The sequence below is a fragment of the Triturus cristatus genome, chromosome 4_2, assembly GCF_964204655.1.
Source record: "Triturus cristatus chromosome 4_2, aTriCri1.1, whole genome shotgun sequence".
NCBI classification, from domain to species: domain Eukaryota; kingdom Metazoa; phylum Chordata; class Amphibia; order Caudata; family Salamandridae; genus Triturus; species Triturus cristatus.
The window spans coordinates 372,136,198-372,157,959 of record NC_140586.1 but is presented as its reverse complement, the minus strand read 5'-3'; positions in this window follow the sequence as shown (position 1 = coordinate 372,157,959).

Here is a 21,762-nt window from a genome sequence, read left to right as displayed (position 1 = left end):
TGTTTGGCCTATTAGACAATGCCACTATATGTGAAGACATCCATTTTAGATAGAATTCTCGTGTAGTTATCTACCCTTAGATGATGGAGGCACTCACACGGAAACCCAATTGAAAAGCTTAGAGGCACTGTTTTGCCTACTGCCTTTTTTTTATTTGTATTGCTTCCTGAGAAAGACAGTGTATTCTGGACCAAAATTGTCCCATGGCGTGTGGCCACTCCCTTGAAGGACCGCAGGCCACCTGTTTACAGTCCCCTTGTTATACAACGAACTGTTTAAAGCATCGCACTTGCTTCATCAGAAGGCGTTCAACATCAGAAAGGAAGAAGGAGCTGGTTTTGCCAAGAACCAGAATTTCAGTACAAAAGAGCGCCTGTCATGTGCTGGTAACCTCTGACAGTGTGCAGTCCCTTGAGCCCCTTGGCCTGAGTTTTTGGCCTCACACACCCCCTCTTTTCCTTTGCTTCAATGGAAGTGCAGTGCACCGGCGGATCCAAGATTGACAGAAGGCACTACATTCCAGTGCCCATGGAAGAGCAGCCTGAGCGTCCTCTGACACTGAATGACGAGTGTTGGAGTCTGAGAATGGTCCCGAATCTGCACGAGATGACCTGTGCCTTTGATCAATGGAGAGCACACTACCTGTAGTGCCTGCCGCAAAGGAAAGATACTGGCGCACTGCCTTGAAACATTGAGACTCTCGAGTGAGCTATGAGGGCACTCCAACTAAGCAGTACTTTCTTTTCTCATGTGAGGCTTGAATGAAGAGGCCCATGCAAAAGAAAACAACAGAAGAAGATTTGATGGACAATAGAAGCCTGCCAGTGAGGCTTTTTGAACGGACTCTGGGCATAGGTGGTTTCACGAGAGGTTTCCGTGTGATTGTATAGACTAGGTGTTAGAAGACTGTTTGTTTTGCTGGCATTGTCTAGTATAAGCAGAATAAAATCCATTTTCTGTGGAAAGGTGCCCCCTTTTCACCTCAGAGCATTAATGAGGGTCACCACTGTTTCCCCTGAACATAAAAAAATGTATAGGAGCCCTAAAATGTTACTAAATATTTCATTTGTAATAGTGGTCGCTACTTTCTCCCGTTGTCTATATATATTCTTAATAACGTGTTTTCTAGTGGGTTTTAAACATGACGTTGTCATTTATGGGTGGGATTGTTTTTCTCTACCCAATTGACTTCTGCACCCGCTTCCCAACCTATGTTTTTTTTTCCACTACTGTTTCTTTGCACTCTTTTCACCCTTTTCCTGAACATGAGCAGGTTAAAAGATTAGAATTCGTAAGCAATTCTTCTATACAGCTCCTGCATCGACACTAGTTAGTAGTGAACATCACTAATTGTTGGGGGTGTGATCTTATGCCACCTAGATAGAGGTATTCCTTATTTTGTCCTGCCATATGTGGCCTTTGTGCTTCTTCGTGTTCAAGGAGACCTGTCCAGAGAGAGAGTCCAAGTACTAGGATTTTGCTCCATCAGCAACATCTTGATGATCTGGTGAATATAGACCTGGACTAAAATCAGTATGAGTATAGTGATTGCCTATGTAAGGGCAAAAGGAGGGTCTGTCGTACTTTGGTATTTGGGACCCCGTAGGAGACAGGGCCCTACCCCTGTTTATTCATGTATTAGCAAACCGCGATTGGTCAATGCGGTATGTACAAGCGCTTTGCATAACGTCCCATTGCCAAATGCACTATGTATACGTTATTATACATTGACTCCGTGGGTTCCATCTTGGAGCGGTGGCCATCTTGTCATTGCCCTCACATAGACAAACACATTATAAGCAAGTACGGGCCTTTAGAATACATGTACTTTCTGCTTGACTTCTCCATGACCTGGGCAGCTGGTCTCCGCTGCCCCAGGTCAGTCCGGTCTCACGAGCTCCCCTTCCTCCGGCCACCTGTGATTAGCATCAGGGCTTGACACACCATAAAGTCCTTTCATCGCACACAAGCCTCCGGCTAATCACTTTCGCACCTGCTTGTTCCTGCTTTATGGCCTGTTTCTCAAAACAGGAGATGCTCATGTTTATTGGGGTCAGATGTGGGATCTGAGCCTTGCTGGGTAAATAATTGCGGGCTGGCTGAACTGAAATGTGAGATTGCAATCATGACTCTGCTTGTTCTTTGAAGTAAAATATGTGAATGACCAACTGCAAGAGAAGGGCGGTGTTGCCCAGATTCTGTATAAAAAAGGAAACTGGTTTCTGTTCTGGAGACTGCCTCATTCAGTTGCTAAGGCTTCTGTGCGACGTAGTCTCACTCATTTGAGTTTAATAAAGATGTCTTTTCATATTTCAGCTTCTGTTGCCAAGTTCTTTGTGATATTATCAAGATATGCAGAATTTTATAATACCACATCAGGAAGTACTCGAAGTCATAGGGTGCTACCCCTAGCACCTCTGGAGTCTCAAAAATTGGAGTACTTCACTAGGCCTCGGTGCAAGGGTGCCCGAGTTGTCGGCAGGACTGTTTTTGTGCAGGATCGGGCACCTTCTTGCACAAACACTATCCTGAGAGGTGTTTTCCTCTTTCTATGTGGGCTGCAGAATGCAGCCCCATGGAAAGAGGAATAATTGTGGAGACATAAAGTTATTTCTCCTAGTTTCTCCTAACTTTCGAAGGCATAAGGTTTTGACGCTTCCGCAGGTTTACATGGTCCTGTAAATCTGAGGGAGTGGTAAAATACATAGTTGTTGTGTGGAAACACCCACCGCAAAGCCTTTGGAATGCCTCCCTAGTGCAGAGTAAGGTAACGCAGTGATTTGCCCTGCCTTGTCTTACTCGATATCTATGAGGGCATTCGAAGCCAAGCAAAGTGGCTTTGCGTGACCTCATAGATATGATTGTGTAGTTTGCACTGCCTGGACCGTCGCGATAAGTGACGCTTCGGAGTTGCAAGGGGCCCATAAATATGCTCTTAGTTCCTTAACATTTTATAGTATACTGATACTCTCTGACTCCACACCTTTAACCTCTATACTCTTAGCCCGCAACCCCTACATGCCAAAACCCATAACCTTATACCCTGCCCCTAAACCCCAACCCCTAAGCTCATACTCTTACCCCTATCTCACTAACTATATAGCCGTAAACTTTAACCGCTAAAAAACATGGCTCACATCCATAAAACTTAATCCTATACCCCCAACCCTTAATCATACTCCTCAAACCCATAACCATTAACCCTACTGGTTTTATTCCTGTCTATATTCTAGGAAAAACTTCAGACCCAACAAGGTTAAAAGAAATAATAATGCACAGCACAAATACACATTATGTCCGTTGGACTTTTTAATTTTCTGTAGAATGCATTTTATCATCATTTTATAATGGCACAATTTCTTTGCAATGTTTTTTGCTGGATGAATCTTGTGAATTTGTTGTGATTGTATGACAGGATCATTTTTGTAACACTTTTTCTTTTTTTCTTTCCTTCAGTGACTCTACAACCATGATCATAAATAAAATTACTACTTACATTAGCCCTAAACCTTAACTTCCTACTCTTGACCCCTATGCCTTATACCTTTAATGTTGTACTCTTAGGGGCAATATTTATCATTGCGCTGCGTCGCCTTGCGCCACACTGGGTGACGCAACAACAAAGTCAGGGTTATGCAGTCAGTGCAAATCTCAGCCATGCATCACTCTGTCTAGGGAGACATTCTATGGGTGGAGCGTGGGTGTTCCTGCGCATCCACCCCTGGATTTTTGGTGCATTCTAAGATTAACCATTAGTGTTAGATCTGGGAATGCATCAAAATGCTAAGCCTTCCCAGAGGAGGCTTACTGAGGGAAAATATATTTATTTCTCTTTGTTTCTTCCTCTTTCTATGTGTGCTGCACTTTGCAGCACACATAGAAAGAGGAAAATGTCTCTCAGGAATGTTTTTGTGCAAGAAGGTATTCCTACCTGCACCAAAACGATCCTGCTTACAATACAGGCACCCTTGCACCATGGTGCAAGGGTGCTTACATTGGCACTAGGCAGCCAAAAGTGTGCCAACTCCTGGAAAAGTCAGGGATGTGCCACATGATGTGAAATATGGCACATTTCTGGCCTTTCTCTTACACGCGGCAGAGCTCAGCAAGGTGTCCAGCTGCGTTGCATTGTATGAAAGTTTGATAAGTGTGCTCCTTAATTCCTAACCACTAAACCCATACATTTAACCCTAAAACTGATACCCGTAACTCAGACCCCCTGTCATCTGACCCCTAAACTTCTAACCCTAATGTCCATGCCCTAAACCCATACCCTTAACCTGATACCCCTAAGCCTTAATGCATAACCATTATCTGCGTATTTCAAAAACCCTTACCATTTAACCCCTAACTGTAAATCCCATTACTCAGACCTGTACCCTTAGCTCCTAACCCGAAATACTTAACCCCTTTACACTTGCTCCTTAACGCTTAACCCATTTCACACTATCCTTATCTACATATAATGTGATATACTTTGCGAAGTGTTCCTTTTTTTAAGTATTCATTTTTAGAATTATTGATTGAGAAGTGTATCGTTTAGAAAAGCTGTTTTCAAAGTTTTGAGGCAATAATAATATTTCTGCAGTCGATGTTGATATAATCCAAAATGTATTTTTGGGGATCAGAATCCTGCTGTGTGTGATGTATTGATCAAGCTGCTTAATAAGAATCTGTTTACGTGTAAGTTGGCAAGTTGATGCAGATGTATGTGGCAAGAAAGAGCTGCATTTAGGCATCTTAAGATGGTGAATGAAGTGAGAGAGATCAATTTGCAAAGAGTGGTATCTTTGAAGATTATGTCAGAGCCATCCTTCTTTTAGGAGTCTGTCTGTCATCCTAGAAAATGGAGTGACCATGGAAGCGGCAGGGGTGGGGGGCTAGGGAATTCATTATTGAGAACAGGTATGCCTTTAATCAGGAGTCTATGATGCACAGTAACTCTACAAGGTGAGATACATTGGTTTGGCTATTTATGGATGAGGTGCGTTTGCCAATCTCACATAGTGTAACATGAATGCATGTTGGTGCTTGAGGAAGTATACTTCTCATGGAGGGTGAGAGAGCAAGAGATGGGAATGATGGTGTTCAGGTTTTCATGTTTGCGGGATATATGCATAGGTTGTGGAGCATGTTGGATGATAATCGGGCATTGATGGTTCCGAAGGCTTTTTTGTTTTGCTAATAACTTTGGCACCTTGTAACAAACCTTCACAAAACTTTCCAAAACAAAATTCACTCACCTTATCTCCTTCCTGGAAAGTTTTGGGGTGATTCATCAAGAGGGGTTTGAGAAAAAGTTGGGGGTCCAAAAACATTGTTTTCACATGTTAATTCCGAAAGGCAATTTTGAGATGTGATTCAGAAAAAAATGGCTGAACAGAATTACACCACATTTGGCAGAAAGCTAGAACTTTATTAAGGAAGCAGGTATTTCTTTATCTGGTGTAAATCCCTTCAGCACATTTTTGACAAATAAGTGTTTAAGAAGGTAGTCAGGATGCCATGAAGAAGTAAAGTGACGGTGGTATCTGGACGGTTGGTCCCATGGGAGTCCTGAAGCACCATAATTCACAAAAGTAGAATGATATAATTGGTTGAGAGATATTTTTTTGTCGCTTGATTCTAGTCTGCAGGAAAGAGCAATCTGATTGGCTGGCAAGCAACATGAAGAAAACAATTGCAGCCACTATCACAGAACGCTCTCCCTATGTCCCGAACCAAAAGTTTAGAAAACATATGAGGGTACATGGTAGGGGCACCCCAAACCCTTGGCACATCTGACGGGTTCCAGAGGGACCCCCCTACCATAAACCAAAATAAAAAGGGAAATGTTGTGCTGAGGGTCCTCCAGTACTCCAGCAGAACCCAGAGGGGCCCTACATGTAGTACAGTGGGACTCCCACTGGAGCCATGGTACTGTGAGACCATCCAAGCTTCAACAAATGAAGTTAGCAGTCTTGTGGTACCTCAGATGGCACTTCAGTTGGGGTACTGTGGGAATACCACAGCACCGGGAAAATAAATGGAAAATGAATAACTATTGCGTGGGTGTCTGTGGTGAGTTGATTTCCCATTAGGGTTGGGCATACAGTGCACAAATGAAGGCCGGGTGTGGTAGGCGATAGGCCACCTGCATGGCATGCACAGCAGAAGGTATTCCCAATAAGGTGAATGGAAAATTGCTCATAGGTGTAGCATGCTGAATTACTTCAAGTCCACAAACCCTATAGGAAGGTGACACAATTATTGTATAATGTCTGTGATCGATGATGTCTTTAGTGATGTCATTTGAAATGTCATCAGTGATGTCATGAATTATGTTATTTAAAAAAAATCATTTGTAGAAAAATGTAAAATACACTGTACTACACTAAATTTCACTAATATAGTGTACTGCAGTGTATTTTACATGTTTTATATAATTTTTCTTTAGCTACCGTGGTACTTTGTAGGTACCAGTGTGGTACTCCATACATTTTTTGTAAAAAATTATAATACAATAGTTCACTATACTTCCAATTAAAACCCGCAACGCAGTCTGAGTATCATCTAAACAATATGAGTACCTTTTAATTTTATTAGTGCTGTCGTTACCCAGTCATATAATGCTTTCTTGTCACAATGTACCGCAGCATACCATGAAGTTACTGTGCTCTACCGCTATCCAATATATAACTACGTTTTTGTGCCTCTTAAGTTTAACACTAATGAACCAATTTAGATCAACTACCAAAAAAGACCATTTGAACTCCTTAATTTATATTCCTCTAAAATGTAATCGACATCTGTTCAGCCATTCTGTTGCTAGGTCTTTTTAAACCACCCTCCACAACATAAAACACCACTTCACTCCACTGTGCGAAACACCACTCGACTCTGACACGCCACTCCACTCTACGACAAGCCACTCCACTCTGTGACTGTCTACTTCACATTATCACACTCCACGGCACTCGAATCTACAATATGCCATTCATTCCACAACACACAACTCCACTCTAACAGATACTGCTCCACTCTATGATATAACATACCTCTCCACTCTACAACATGCCAGTCCACTCTAGGCAACTCCACTAAGCACTATTCCACTCTACGGTACTCCACTCTATGCCGCTCCACTCTATGTCACTCCAATCTATGCTATTTTACTCTGCACCACTCCAATATACACCACTCTGTTGTATGACACTCCACTCTACACTATTTCACTCTACCACACTCAACTCTATGCCACTCTATGCCACTCTACTCCGCTCCACTCTGTGGTATTGCACTCTATGCCACTCCACTCCACTCTGCCCACTCTACACCACTCCACTCTACGTCATTCCACTCTATGCTATTCCACTCCATACCAATCCACTCCATGACAATTCACTCTCAGCCACTCCACTCTACGCCATGCCACTCTGTGCCATTCCACTCTACGCCACTCCAGTTTATGGCATTCTTCTATTTGCCACTCCACTTCACACAACTCCACACCATGCCATCCCACTGTACGCCACTCCAGTCTACACCACTCCACTCTACACCACTCCACTCTGCAATATTCCTCTCTATGCTATTCCACTGTATGCCACTTAACTCTGTGCCACTATATGCCACTGTACATCCTTCCTCTCTACACCACTCCACTCTATGACACTCCACTCTATGCCAATTCACTTTATGTCACATCCCTTTATGGCACTCCACTCTACACCACTTTACTCCAGACTATTCCACTCTATGCCACTCAATTCTAAGCTTATCTACACAACTTCACTCTTCGTCTTTCAACTCTACGCCACTCTCTCTACACTATTTCCCTCTATGCCACTCCACTCTACACCACTTTACACTATTCCACTCTATGCCACTCAATTCTAAGCTTATCTATGCCACTTGACTCTTCGTCGTTCCACTCTACGCCACTCTCTCTACACTTTTTACTTTTATGACACTCAACTCAAGGCCACTCTGCACCATTAAACTCTATGCCATTACATTCTACACCACCCCACTCTATTCCACTCCGCTCTATGCTATTCAACCCTAACCCATTCAAATCTAGGCCCCTCTAATGTATGTGACTGCACTCTACAGTATTCAACTCTATGCCACTTGACTCTATGCTACTCTGTACCAATATACTGCATGCTATTCCACTCTATGCCACTTATCTTTATGCCACTCCACTTGACTTTATTCCACTCTACACCACTCCACTCTATGCTATTTCACTATACGCCACTTCACTCTATGCCACTCAACTTCATGTCAATCAACATCTTTGCCACTCCACTCTGACCCACTCTACTCTATGCAACTCTACTCTATGGCACTCCACTCTATAGTACTGCACTCTATGACACTCCACTCTATGCTATTCCACTCTAAGCCAATCAACTCCTCTCCACTCCATGCCACTTCACTCTATGGTATTCAACTCTATGACACTCAATTCTATGCCACTCTATGCCACTCCACTCAACATCATTCCACTCTACGCACTCCCCTCTATGACACTCAACTCTAAAACACTCTACGCCATCACATTCTACACTACTCCACTCTACTTGAATATGCTATTCCACTCTACCCCACTCCACATTATGCCCCTCTACTGTACACAACTTGACTCTACACTACTCCACTTTACAGTATTCCACTCTACACCCTTGGCTCCATGCCACTCTACAACACTACCCTCTATGCTATGCCAATCTATGCTACTTTGCCCTATGTCACTCCACTCTATGCCGCTCCACTCGACACCACTCCACTCAATCCTATTCCACTCTACGCCACTCAACTCTATTCCATTCCTACCTGTGCCACTCCACTCAAAGCCACTCCCCTTTATGCCACTTAATTCTATGACACTCCACTCAACACCATTCCAGTCTACGCTATTCCACTCTGACACTCCACTCTAAGCCACTTTACTCTACAACACTCCACTCTATGCTATTGCACTCTACGACACTCAACTCCACTCCACACCACTCCACTCTATGGTATTCCACTCTATGCCACTCAATTTTATGTCACTCTATGCCACTCCACTCTACATCTTGCCACGCCATGCCACTCCCCTGTATGCTATTCCCCTCTATGACACTCAACTCAAGGCCACTCTTCACCATTAAACTCTATGCCATTACATTCTACACCACTCCACTGTATTCCACTCCGCTCTATGCTATTCAACCCTAACCCATTCAAATCTAGGCCCCTCTAATGTATGTGACTGCACTCTACAGTATTCCACTCTATGCCACTTGACTCTATGCTACTCTGTACCAATATACTGCATGCTATTCCACTCTATGCCACTTATGTTTATGCCACTCCACTTGACTTTATTCCACTCTACACCACTCCACTCTATGCTATTTCACTATACGCCACTTCACTCTATGCCACTCAACTTCACGTCAATCAACAACTTTGCCACTCCACTCTATGCAACTCTACTCTATGGCACTCCACTCTATAGTACTCCACTCTATGACACTCCACTCTATGCTATTCCACTCTAAGCCAATCAACTCCTCTCCACTCCATGCCACTTCACTCTATGGTATTCAACTCTATGACACTCAATTCTATGCCACTCTATGCCACTCCACTCAACATCATTCCACTCTACGCACTCCCCTCTATGACACTCAACTCTAAAACACTCTACGCCATTACATTCTACACTACTCCACTCTACTTGAATATGCTATTCCACTCTACCCCACTCCACATTATGCCCCTCTACTGTACACCACTTGACTCTACTCTACTCCACTTTACAGTATTCCACTCTACACCCTTGGCTCTATGCCACTCTACAACACTACCCTCTATGCTATTCCAATCTATGCTCCTTTGCCCTATGTCACTTCACTCTATGCCGCTCCACTCGACACCACTCCACTCAATGCTATTCCACTCTACGCCACTCAACTCTATTTCATTCCTCTCTGTGCCACTCCACTCAAAGCCACTCCCCTTTATGCCACTTTACTCTATGACACTTCACTCAACACCATTCCAGTCTATGCTATTCCACTCTGACACTCCACTCTAAGCCACTTTACTCTACAACACTCCACTCTATGCTATTGCACTCTATGACACTCACTCCACTCCACACCACTCCACTCTATGGTATTCCACTCTATGCCACTCAATTTTATGTCACTCTATGCCACTCCACTCTACATCTTGCCACGCCATGCCACTCCCCTCTATGCTATTCCCCTCTATGACACTCGACTCTAGGCCACTCTATGCCACTCCACGCGACTCCACTCTATGCCATTTCATTCTACAGCACTCCACTCTATGCTTCCCCACTCTAAGCTATTCCACTCTACCTCACTCAATTGTACACCTCTCTGCTGTACGACACTCGGCTCTACACTACTCCACTCTACAGTATTCCCTTCTACGCCACTCAACTTAATGCCACTATATGCCACTCCTCTCTGCACTATTTCACTCTATGCTACTTGGCTCTATGGCACTCCACTTTCTGCTATTCCACTCTACACCACTCCACTCTATGCCAATAAACTCTATGCCACTCTGCACTGTGGCACTGCTCTTTATTCTATTCCACTGTATGCCACTTGACTCTATGCCACTACACCCCACTCCACTCTATAGTACTCCACTCTACGCCACTCTACTCTACACCACACCACTCCATTCCACTCTACTCCTCTTAACACCTCTCCACTCTATGCCACTCTATGCCACTCCACTGTACACCATTCCACTCAATGCAGTTCTACTCTAAGCCACTCTACTCTAATCCACTCTAAGCTATTCCACTCTATGCCACTCCCCTCTATCCACTTCATTCTATGACACTCCACTCCTTGTCACTCCACGTCATTCCACTTTATGCTACTCCACTCTACACCACGCCCCTCTATGCTATTTGCCTCTGCAACACTCAACTGTAGGCCAGTCTATGCCAGTCCAGTCTACACCAATACATTTTACACCACTACAATCTACGCCACTCCACTCTATACTATTCCACTCTGCGCCATTTCACTCTATGTTACTCCACTCTACACCACTCCAGTCTACATTATTCCACTCTAAGCCCTCCAATCTATGTCACTGCACTCTACACAACTAATATATGTCACTGCACTCTACACAACTCCAGTTTATGCTATTCCACTATTTGCTACCCCACTCTATGTCACTCCACTCTACACTACTCCACACTGTGCCATTCCACTCTATGTTGTTCCACTGTATGCCACTTGATGCTATGACGATTTACGTCACTCAACTCTACAGTATCCAACTCTATGCTACTCCATTCCACTCTGCTGCCCTCTAGCCCACTCTCCTCTATGGCACTTCCCTCTAAACAATTCCACTCAACTCTAGTCCATTTCACGATAATCCACTGTATGCTAGTACATTCTGCACCACTACAATCTACGCTACTTGACTCTGCACTATTCCCCTCTACAACACTTAACTCTAGGCCACTCTATGTCTCTCCACGCCACTCCACTCTATGCCATTACATTCTACACCACTTCACTCTTTAGCACTCTGCTCTATGCTACTCAACTCTAACCACCTCCACTCTGCACCATTCGCATCTCGACTGACTCCATCGACGTATTCAACGCCGCCGAATACCTGCACTTCCAGATCCACACCGACCCCAAGACTGCCCTCAGAGGCACCCTCATCTACAGACCCCCGGGACCACGCGCACAATTCTGCGAGGACATCATGGACTTCATCAGCCCTCACGCCCTCCCCTCCGCCGACTACATCCTCCTCGGGGACCTTAACTTCCACCTGGAGAACAACAATGACCGCAACACCACCACCCTGCTGGACAACCTCGCCAACCTCGGACTCCAGCAACTGGTCAACACCCCCACCCACTACGCTGGCCACACGCTCGACCCCCTCTTCTCATCCAGCAAACACGTCACCTTCAGCCACTCCACCGGACTTCACTGGACTGACCACAGCTGCGTCCACTTCAGCTTCAGAAAGAACACGGTCCACCATCACCCGAAGCAGGTTCCCCACAGAAACTGGAGCAAGATCACCGCCGACCAGCTCGCCACCTCCCTCAGCCAGAGCCCACCTGTCAGGACTACGGACCCTAACACAGCAGCCCTCGACCTCACGCAGTGGCTGACCTCCTGTGCCGACGACCTCGCCCCACTGAAGAACCCACTCACCAGGCCCAGAAGCAAGAAGGCCCCCTGGTTCACCGATGAACTTAAGGACTCCAAGAAGGCCTGCCGCACCTTTGAGAAGGCCTGGCTCCTCAACAAGACCGCCGACAACATGACCGCATTCAAACTCGCCACTCGCAGACATCACCAGCTCATCCGCACCACCAAGAAGAAATCTCTGAAGGAACGACTAGACAAGAACGCCCATGACAGCAAGGAGCTCTTCAACATCGTCAAGGAGTTCTCCAACCCCAGCACCGGCAACAACGACATCACTCCCTCACAGGACCTCTGCGACTCCCTCGCCTCGTACTTCCACCGCAAGATCGCCGACATCCACAACAGCTTCGGCATTCCACCCCCGCACCCATCGGTCGAACCTACACACCCCGCCGCCACCCTCCAGACATGGACCGAGGTGACACCCGAAGACACATCACGCATGATGAACACCATCCACTCCGGATCTCCGACCGACCCGTGCCCCCATCATGTCTTCAACAAGGCCGCCTCTACCATCGCAACCCACCTCCGAGACATCATCAACACCTCCTTCAACACAGCCACCTTCCCGGAGAGCTGGAAGCACGCCGAGCTCAGCGCTCTGCTGAAGAAACCAACAGCGGACCCGACCGACTTCAAGAACTTCCGCCCCATCTCGCTCCTTCCTTTCCCTGCCAAAGTCATCGAGAAGGTCGTCAACAAGCAACTGGCAGCCTTCCTCGAGACGAACGGATCCCTCGACCCATCGCAGTCCGGATCCAGAGCCAACCACAGCACCGAGACCGCCCTCATCGCAGCCACCGACGACATCCGAGCCCTGCTCGACAACGGTGAAACAGCGGCACTCATCCTCCTAGACCTCTCCGCAGCATTTGACACTGTCTGCCACCGCACACTAGTCCAACGCCTCAACGACACCGGCATCCAAGGGAAGGCTCTGGAATGGATCATCTCATACCTCTCCGGCAGAACACAGAGAGTACGCCTCCCTCCGTTCCGCTCCGAGGCCACCAAAGTCATCTGCGGCGTCCCGCAAGGATCGTCGCTCAACCCCACTCTCTTCAACATCTACATGAAACCCCTCGCTGCCATCGCACGCCAACACAACCTCAACATCATTTCCTACACCGATGACACCCAGCTGATTCTCTCCCTCTCCAGAGACCCCGACACCGCCAAAGCCAGCCTACACGAAGGGATGACAGACGTCGCTGAATGGATGAACATCAGCCGCCTGAAATTGAACACGGACAAGACAGAAGTCCTCATCCTGGGACCATCGCCCTCCGCATGAGATGACTCCTGGTGGCCTCCAGCACTAGGCACCGCACCCAAACCAACGGACCACGCACGCAACTTGGGCGTCATCCTGCACTCCTCCCTATCGATGGCCAGACAAGTCAACGCCGTCTCCTCAGCTTGCTTCCATAACCTCCGCATGCTCCGGAAGATCTTCCGATGGATGCCGACCGAGACCAGGAAGACGGTCACCCAGGCTCTCGTCACCAGCAGACTAGACTACGGAAACACCCTCTACGCCGGTACAACAGCCAAGCTTCAGAAAAGACTTCAGCGTATCCAGAACGCCTCCGCCCGTCTCATCCTGGACGTCCCCCGACGCAGCCACATCTCGTGCCACCTGAGAGACCTGCACTGGCTCCCTGTCAACAAGAGGATCACGTTCAGACTCCTCACCCACGCACACAAATCCCTCCACGACCTGGTCCCAGGGTACCTCAATGACCGCCTCACCTTCTACACGCCCACCCGCCAGCTACGTTCCACGAACCTCGCCCTCGCCGTTGTCCCTCGCATCCAGAGAGCCACCGCCGGAGGAAGATCCTTCTCCTACCTGGCGGCTAAGACTTGGAACTCCCTACCCGTCCACCTGCGGCTGACCCAGGACCACCTGGCCTTCAGGAAACAGCTCAAGACCTGGCTGTTCGAGCAGTAGCAGACCCCCTTCCCCAAGCGCCTTGAGACCCTTCCGGGTGAGTAGTGCGCGATATAAATTCCATGATTGATTGATTGATTGATTGCACCCCTCTACTGTACGCTACTCGACTCTAATGCCACTCCACTCTACAGTATTCAACTCTATGCCACTCAAGTCTATGCCACTCTACACCACTCCACTCTACGCTATTCCACTCTATGCCACTTGACTCTACACCAATCCACTTGACGTGATTCAACTCTACACCACTCTACTCTACGCCACTCCACTTTACACTGCTCAACTCTAAGCCACTCCACTCCATACCACTCTACTCTATGCAATTTCTATCTAAGCCACTCCACTCTAAGCCGCTCCACCCTATGCTATGTGACTCTACGCTACTCCACTTTACATTAATCTACTCTACACCAGTCTGATCTATACTATTCCAGTCCACAGTTCTCAACTCTGCGCCACTCCACTCTACGCTATTCCACTCTACACCACTCCAATGTGCGCTATTCCACTCTACACCACTTCCCACTAAGCCACTCCACTTTACGCCACTCAACTCTATGCCATTCCACTCTACACCACTCTACTTTGCTATTCCTATGTAAGCCACTCCACTCTATGCCTCTTCACTCTACACCACTCCACTCTGTGCCATTATACTGTACAACACTCCAATCCATGCTAATCCACTCTACACCACTCAACTCCACTCCACTCCACTCTATGGTATTCCACTCTATACCACTAAATTATATGCCACTCTATTCTAATGCACTATTCAACTCTACCCCACTCCACTCTATGCCACTCTACTGTACACCACTCAACTCTACACTACTCCACTCTATGGTATTCCACTCTAGGTGGCTCAACACTAGGCCACTCTACGCCCCTACTCTCTATCCTATTCCACTCTATGCTACTTGACTCTGCGCTACTCCACTTTACGTTAATCTACTCTACACCACTACGCTCTATACTATTCAAGTCCACAACACTCAACTCTGTGCCACTCCACTCTACGCTATTCCACTCTAAGCAACTCCACTCTACACTACTCCCCTCTACTCAACTCCAATCTGCGCTATTCCACTCTATATAACTCGACACTACGCCACTCCACTCTATGCTATTTCACTCTATGCCACTTGACTCCTTGCCACTTAAGGGTATTCCACTCAACATAGCTCTACTCTGCACCACTCCATTCTACGGTATTGCTCTCTATCGCACTCCATGTCACTTCACTCTTCGCCTTCCACTATATGCCACTCTACTGTACACCACTCTGTTCTACAATAGTCCAGTCTATGCCATTCAACTCGGTGCCACTCCACTCTTTGCTATTCTACTCTATGCCACTCCACTCTATGCCACACCACACTACGCAACTCCACTGTATGCAATTTCACTCTATGCCACTCAACTCTGTGCCACTCTATGCCACTCCAATCTATGGTAGTCCACTCAATACACAACTCTACCCTATGCTACTCCATTCTACTCTATTACTCTCTACACCACTAAACTCTTTGCTACTCCGCTACATGCCACTTTACTTTACACCACTCCACTCCACTCTACACTATTCCATTCTTTTTCATTCAATTCTAAGCCATTTTACAACACTCCACTCTACGACATTCCACTATATACCACTCCAATCTACAAAGCTCCCTTCTGCGCTATTCCTCTCTATGGCCCTCGACTCTAGGCCACTCTGAACCAATCCACTCCACTCCACTCTAAACCATTACATTCTACATCACTCCAATCTATGCCTCTCCACTCTACACTATTCAACTCTACCCTACTCCACTCAGTTCCCCTCTGCTGTTCACCACTCCACTATACACCACTCTAATCTATGGTATTCTACTCTACGCTACTCGAATCCATGCCACTCTGTGCCACTCCACTCAACAATATTCCACTCTATGCTACTTAACTCTACGCCACTCCACTTTATGTTATTTCACTCTACACCAGTTCAATCTATGCTTTTCCACTCTACAGCGCTCCACTCTACACCACTCCACGCTCGGCAACTACACTCTGCGCCACTCCTTTCTACACTATTCCACTCTAAGCCGTTCCACTCTATGTCACTGCACTCTATGCCACTCCGGTCTATGCTATTAACCCCTTGTGTGCCACGCCCTTTCCCCGCCCTGTGCCGGCCGTTACATTAGCGGGCGGGGTTTATGACGAGCTGGACTCGTCATGGGCACAGCGCAACTGCGGCCCATGACGAGTCCAGCTCGTCATGGGCACACAAGGGGTTAAACTCTATGCTACTTCACTATACGCCACTCCCCACTCTATGTTACTTCACCCAAAGCTTGGGCGGAGTTCGCGGAGTTCAGCTACACGGAACTTCGTGAAATTACCAAAAAACTCAGCCGCGCTACGTGGAGTTCTGCAAGCAGCAGAGTGTGTTACTTTTTTCTGCCGCTTGAGTAGGTGTTCTACTTGAGCAGCAGCTTCCTCAACGCGAATAGAAGGATTCTCAACGCCAGTGGTAACGACCATCCATGACCTCCCGCTTTGAGAAATCTCACCAGAAGGTGGTCTGGAGTAAGATTTTGCTCCCTCGACAACTTAACTTTTGGCGAGCACGGACGAGGAAACAACTCAGCTCTGCAGAGTTTTTGGGGACTCCGCGGGTTAAATAGAGCACAGAGTGGCAAAACTCTGCAAACCCAGGGAGCAGAAAGAAATTTCACACCCAGGCCTACTCTACTCTACAAAATTCCACTCTATGGTATTCCACTCTACACCACTCAACTCCACTTCACACCACTCCAATCTATGGTATTCCATTCCACACCTCTCCATTCTACACCACTCAACTCTATGCCACTTCACTCTGCATCACTCTACTGTAAGCCACTTTACTCTACGTACTTCACTGTATGCCACTTCTCTGTAAACCACTCCACTCAACGGTATTCTACTCTACGGCACTCCAGTCTACGACACTTCACTTTACGCTATTCCACTCTGTGCCAATACACTCTATGCCACTCCATGCTATTCCACTCTACACCAGTCCACCCTATGCCATGAAACTCCCCTCTATGCCACGCCACTTACTTCACTCAATGCCACTCCACTGTATGCCACTCCACTCTATGCTATTCTACTCCACTCTATTCCACTCCACTGTACGAAACTACACTCTACAACACTGTCCTCAGCTGTACTCTATTACACTCCACTTAATGACAGTCTACTTGATGACTCTACGACTTGAAACACCTTTTTATTAAAAAAATTAATACAATTGCAATTCAATGAAAAAAACAAAGGTTAACGCTTAGATATAGTTACAAAATCTTTATTTATTCTTTCTATTCAAACCAAACTTAAACTACACAAACATTAGAATTTCTAAAGTTATAGTAATACCTTAGAATTATATTTTTAATGTTTGTGTAGTTTATGTTCAGCTTCTATAGAAAGAATAAAGAAAGTTTTCCAAACTATAACTAAGCTTTCAAGTTTGTCATCTATTTGCTGAAAAAAACCCAAAGGTTATAGGGCTGTTAGAGTTAGGTGAAAATGTCAGTTGAAACATACCATTTTAAACTAACAAAACCACTGAGATTCACCAGATATAGTTATCTGAAGTAACTATAAAATTAATTATAACTCGTAATCCCACTATGCACAATGTTTTTGTCAATGTTTTCAGTTCAGTTATCAACAGTAATGTTTCCAACGATGTCACAGAACATGTCATGGGTGATGTAATATGGAAGTCATGACCAGTGCATTGGCGTGTTGTAAATGCCATTTTTATCTTATTATAGTATCCCTTTACCCTTTGTTTTTTTCAATGAATTTCAAGGGTTTTTAGCATATTGTAATATTTTATTTCAATACTTATAGCCAACTTCGAGCCAGGCATGGGCTCTGACCGTGAATGGCAGAACGTTGGTCGCAGACAGATTATTCAACCCCCCGTAGTCAACCAACCCCCCTACAAGGCACGCCCTCTGCCAGTGATATGGGGTTGACTGCAGGAAGCCAGTGCAGACACTCAGACCCAGTCCCCCTTTAAAAATACTTTTGTAATCCCACAAGTGACGTGTGGGAACCAGTGAGACCCCCTGCGTGCCTGATGGACTCCCACAGAAGTCCAGAGGGCCTCGCTGGCTCTCATTGGCACCCGTAGGAGTGGAGAAACACCCCAAAAGGTTTTTAATTCAGGCCTGCGTTGTGGGTCCCTCTTGGGCCCTGCCACATGGTCTAGGGGGTCAAAGAACCCAAACCTTATATTTAATGTGCCTTTAATTTTCAGGACTCAGGGACGGGTCCCATGGCTTAAAATGTCAGCTGCTACATTTCTCGTCATGTTGTGTCTAGTCACTCAAAGTACATGCTTCCATGGGTCTCCGCTACCTGCGGGAGCAATACGGCCTATGGGAAATAAAAGCCCCCTCTATCAATAAGATTGCTCTGTTTTTTCACATGACTATGGGACTCTCGTGAACCCAACCTTCTAGATATACAAAATGCTTAAAACTTAATTTCTCAAACACTACTAAGCGGATTTACATCAAATCACAAAATGCACACTTTCTGGACTAAGGCCGAGCTCCTTGCCAAAATTGGGGTGATTCTTTCAGCCACTTCGGCTGTAGTGCTTTCATTTTTAAATTATTTATGTCACTTACATGAGTGGTTCAGGGATGGGTAAAGAAGGGGGTATAACTTTTTTTTAATTATTATTTAAGGATGGCTAAGACTATTGACCATTAAGGGGTTTTAAAGTTCAGGGAAGAATAAGGGGTAGTAGTGAGTTTTTGGGTTAAGGGATGGGTAAGGGTGAGGAGTAATAAGGGACATTAAGGGTTCAGGGATGGGTAATGGCACTATGCAGTAAAGGATTTTTAGGATTCAGGGATGAGATAGAGTAAGAGATAGCAATGAGTTTCTAGGGTTCTGGTATGGGTAAGGGCTAGTGACTGATTATGATGGCAGGAAGACCGCCACCGACAGGCTGTCAGTGGCGGTCTCCCCACCATCAGAGACATGTTTCCCGCCCGCCATATTACAATGGCGGGCGAGTTGATGGTGATCGGAAAGTCCGACCACAACGCATCTGACAGGTTCCTTGAGCCCCCCGGTGCGGTGGAGGGGCTTGTTGTCCCTACCATGTTGGCGCTGTAGGGATTACAATGTCCCTTTCCACCGGCTTTTTCTTGGCAGCCAACCCGCCATGAAAAGGCTGGCGGAAATGGACTTTGGGGGACCGTAGCGGGCCCCCCTTCACCTCTGGCCCTGGACGTTCGGTGTTGGCCCTGCACCTTGGGGCAGGCACTGCACGGTGCTTGCCACGTAGTGCAGGGATATGTTTCCTGTCCATTATTTGTATTGCGGCGGGTGCTGCAATACGCAGCACCCGCTGCAATACAAAAGATGGACAGTGCGACCGCCTTGTAGGCAGTCGCATTGTAAATTGGTTGATGGGACCATAACAACATGTCGGCCGGTCCCTTTGTCCAATAGGGTGGCAGGCAAACTTGAGGCCGCCCGCCATCCTAATCAGGCCCTTAGTGTGCAGGAGCAGGTAGTGGGAAAGGCAGATAAAGGATTTTCAAAAAGGGCGGTTGGGTGAGTTAGCCCAAAAAATATAAAATAATAATTTTTGTTTTTAAAGAAAATATTGTCAAAGTAAGTTAATATTTACTAATATTATATTCGTCATTACAATATTTTGGGAGTCAATTGCTACCCTGTATCTGCAGATCATTATTTCGAGCAGGAAATTGTGGGACAACCACAATTTATTGATTTCCACAAACAAACCCCCAAATTTGCTTCTTGCTTCCTGAAAAGAAAAGTAGCCGGTGAGGCTTTGCAAGTAGAGGCACAGTTTCTGATGTTCCTTGTTAAGGCAGACCACCCCTTATTCTTTCTATGCACAAAAAACGTCGTTAACTGTAAATTTGCAGAATGGCATGATTATGGAGATCATTGATGACTGATAATACTGGTTGGAACTCTGGAAGCAGGCCAGCTGATCAAAATGCTCCCTTTGCGAACTATTGCTACTGTTACAGGCCCACACAGAGAGCATTCTGCCAGCTCCCAACATCTCTAGTGTGCTGTGGGCCCTGGGCGCTGTGAGAGCAGGAGCTTTTTCTTACCAGAAGGGACTGGAAAACAATCATTGGCAAATCCAACAGGTCTAGTTTTGACAGCCGGTGTTTTGGCTTTATTAATGTTGCTTTGAGGTTAAGAGAGCTACCGGGTCCTCACAAATATTAAAAAAGGATTGTCTAATAGAAAAACAAATGTATCTCAAGAAACACACTTTGGGGTAGTAGTCCCTGGCACTGATGTGAACTATGTTGTGTGCAGATGTGCCCATTGTGAAACAACAGAACGCTGCCACTCAAAATGAATTTTGCCAATGGCTGAAGTAAGCTATCTCACTGCCTCATCCTGTATGCTGTACGGGGTCAATGACCAATGGATGAAGAGGGCTGGCTGGAAGCCCCTATAAGAAAGCATATATATATACTTTTAGTAAAATCAAAAGGTGATGGCTGATGCCAGACCTAAAAATAGCCACATTCTACCATAGCACTCGCTCAATGTCTTCAGGAGCAATCTGTTTACACATGGTTGTTTGGACTCCTCACTTTGTTGAGAGAGAAGCCCAAACAGCCCAAAAAAGAAGTTGAAGCAAACAGGACCCCAAACTTTGAATATCATCTCTAATCCATCCATTGGGCCTGACATCTGGGAAAAGGATGCTAGCTTTTACTTGTATAGATTTGTACAAATAGGCTATTACATTTGATTGAAACGATAAGGATATATTTTACTTAAATCCTGGAGATGTTCAACATTTTGCATTCTCATTCCCACCAGCATGTGTGCAACTATTACCTACTGTTTTGAGGGACAATCTAAGACAGACACTTCCTTTGATCTCGAAATTTAAAGAAAAGAACAGCACACAGCACCCAACCTCTTTGAACCATGCATGAACTACGGGTGCTTGGGTCAAGGCCTGATAATAGTGTGGTACTGGAGCACTGGTGCAGAGTACTTGTTCCTTGGCCGAGAGACAAGCAAAAAACAGATCTAGCAAAATATTGGGAAGACAAAGGAACTCTTAGAGAGAAAAATGATTTGCCTTCAAGGGTAAAACGAAGATTAAACAAAAAGTGACAGAGGTGGCATATAAATTTCTGCTCATATCAGCGAAATCTGAAGTACATCAGTTGTTATTTGTCACTGATGCCCAATGCACTCACCTAGCGCTGTGCACCCAAATACCGATGTAGTTCCTTGCCTCTAGTGTGCAAGTGTAGCTACGTGCCCTCGAATTTACCCTTTCAAATTCCAATCTTATACTGCCCCCAATACTCGATCAGCCTTTGTGTTTCTCAGAGATGTGCTGGAGTGGGTTTATTTTAGAAAATTTGTATACCCTCTCCATTTTGCATGTTTACATTAATCAGAATAATTAACTAATATTGATTGTACTAATTGGTTTGCTGTGGTCATTTACCAACCTTAGTAATATAAATACACGTGGGAATTGCATTTGCATGGCCTAACTAATAC